Source organism: Camelus bactrianus, chromosome 5 (assembly GCF_048773025.1).
Source record: "Camelus bactrianus isolate YW-2024 breed Bactrian camel chromosome 5, ASM4877302v1, whole genome shotgun sequence".
Classification (NCBI taxonomy): Eukaryota; Metazoa; Chordata; class Mammalia; order Artiodactyla; family Camelidae; genus Camelus; species Camelus bactrianus.
The window spans coordinates 9,186,285-9,189,385 of NC_133543.1; positions in this window are offsets into that span (position 1 = coordinate 9,186,285).

A 3,101-nucleotide genomic window follows, 5' to 3' on the forward strand; every position below is an offset into this window, starting at 1 on the left:
CTTAAGAAAAACGTGAATCTAACAGTTTCTAATGTAGACATATGTTGAGACCAGTAATTTTTATTCAGTTCAATTAAACAAGAGAAAGTCTTTCCTTCTGTCATCTTAGAGACCACAATACTATTACTTCCTGCATTTTTATTGAAGAACTTATAGTTGATTTACAGCATTGTATTAGTTTCTGCGGCACAGCATAGTGATTCCATAATACATATATATGTTCTTTTTCTTACTCTTTTTCATTGTAGGTTATTACAAGATATTGAATATAGTCCCCTGTGCTATACAGAAGAAACTTGCTGTTTATTTATTCTGTCTATAGTAGTTTGTATCTGCTAATCCCAAACTCCTAATTTATCCCTCTCTGCCCCCTTGGTAACCATAAGTTTGTTTTCTATGTCTCTGAGTCTGTTTCGTTCATTAGTATCATTTTTCAGATTCCACATATAAGCGATATCATATGATATTTGTCTTTCTCTGTCTGACTTCACTTAGTATGGTCAGCTCTAGGTGCAACCTTGTTGCTGCAAGTGGCTCTTGCATTCCTTTTAATGTCAGATAAGAAACTGGAGTTTCGTGACACCCTTCTACTTTCCCAGGTATATATATATAACCAGGTTGCAAAGTTCACCGAGATTTGACATGATTTGGAGTTTCTCCTCCAACAAGCTAAGACTGGAATAGCAGGAAGGGAGGGGTCAAGATGAAGAAGGAGCAGCAGGGCTGCGCTCAGCCTCCACACGCCTGCCTGCATTATGCCCGGCTCTACTGGAGAGCGTTATTAATCCTCCACTTTAATGAACACCAAGCTTTCGCACAAGATTTAAAATAAATCTTCTACCAGTATCCCTTCACAGCATTACTGCAATTTCATGTGCTTCCATTAGACCTTGCAACTGGTAAAGAAAATGAGACATGTCAAAGCTATTGAACACAGTGAAGCAGGTCAAGTCAGTTAATACGGATTTCTCCATAATTTTGGCAGAAAGGGAAATCATACGTGTGTGTGTGCTTCATATTCTCCCTAGCTTTGTCTATTTGCTTGTGTGTAAGAATATTACTGTAATTAATTTTTCTCCCATGTTACCCAATCTAAATTAGATTCTCCAATTATTCTTTCTCAACACCTTGCTCTGATCCTTTTTAGAACTTGAGACATGTTTGATGGATAAATGAACATACTTCTAGGTCTTTATTCCAGCTTTTAAGAAGAAAAAAATAAAGAGCAGTCTAAAATAAGATTTTAAAATAGTTTGCTGTAAATATAGTTTCAAAGCTAACATGAGATTAATGGATATTGGAAAAAATGTCCCTTTATAACACTTTGGTAAAATGTTTAATAACAGTTGGAAAAATTAAATGGTTACATTCCAAGTGAGGAAGAGAGGACTTCAGTTTTATTATCCATGAAGTCAGTGTTGGCAACTGACTCAGAAATAGGCCATGTGTTCCCTCAACAATATGACCTGATGGTGAACCTCACACATAAGAGGCCTGAAGACACTGACTGGGAGTCCATGATGCCTAGGGGGGCACTGAGGTCTTTCAGGACATAGGGATTATGAAACCCACATCTCTGCACCAATGTGGATGCCTTGTCTGACAAACGGCCTTCCTTGCAAAACCTGGGAACTAATTTTAAAGCAGTGAATTAAGCAAGGAAAACAGAACTGTTTACCCATGTATTCTGACCTCTAAATAGTAAGACTAACTCTCTTGAGTTGCTAAGCTTGGTAACGCCACATTCCTGTACCTTCATTCATTCATAAGTTCATGTCACTGACCTTCTGCTCTTCACTAAGGAGCTGGCAGAGAAAACAGAGCAAAACCTCCCACAGAGTTTCCTCTTCAATAAGAGGAGAAATTCTTTCTGAACTGTTTGGCTAATGGAATCTGCTTTATGCCTAAAGGAATGGAGTCAACTTCCATGCAATTACAGTCCATTCAAAAAGTGAAAAATGAAACCCATAATTAAAAATATTGATTATCAAACATCAATTTTCCTTAAATTTTCATGGAGTTATTTAATTTGATATGACTTTGGGGAAAATGTGGAGTCAGTTGGAAGATGACAAGAAGGCTAGGAAGAGGTAATCACTGAAAAAGACTTAGCTTCATGCTGAGAGAGGGAGGGGTTAGGAACCTGGACTCCCTCAACAAATGGATGAAGATGAGAGGAAAGGGCACACCTACCTTCTCTGCCTACTGAGAAAAGAAAGAGTTTAGTGATTAAAATTGGAAACCAAAATTGTGTTTGATGGTGATTCATTTGTTTGGAACTAGAATATCTGTATAGTTATTATATGGGGCAAAAACAAGTAACCATGAGTGTCATGTTTTGAATAATGACACACCAAGCAGTCTTGGGTACTCTCGTGTCTTGCCAGGGCCACCACACCTGTGTATTAGCCTCTGCAACTAGCCTGCCCTCACTAGCTAACCTTTCACATCAACATTTCAACATCAGTTCAGACAAAGAGATGCTGGCTTACCCAGTCTCTTGAGTTTTAATAGCACTACTTGAAAGAACAGAAACAAGTCCTTGCTTTATTTTTCCTACTTTTTAATTAAAAAATCTAAAAGAAATTACACAGTTAATATAAGTACAAGGTTAAAAAAAATCAAATAATAAAGGGATGTAAGAGTAAAAAGCAAAAGTTCTCTGCCTTTCTCTAATAGTCTAACCTAATCAAAATCATCCTTAAGAATTTGGTGATTATTCTCTTCAAAATGGTTTTCTTTGCCTAAATAAACCTATACATGCATTTATAGAGAATCTGTAAAAATAACACATACATACATATATCCATATATTTTAAAAGTTCAAATATGCCGTGAACATCTCTCTAGATCATATGTATCTCACTGAGGGTACTCTATTGTATATGAATGGACTCAAAGTGCTGTTGATCTATTAGCAGGCAGGTGGTTTCTAGATTTTTGCTAGCAGCAAAGACATTGTGGATCAAGAAGTGGCTTCTCTCAGTAAAGAAGATGCATGTTTTTCAGTTTTTGATGAAATTATTAAATTACCAGAAAATTTGCACAAGTTACACTTCCACAATAATAGATAAGACATGAATTATCCTGGCTTTGCTTTA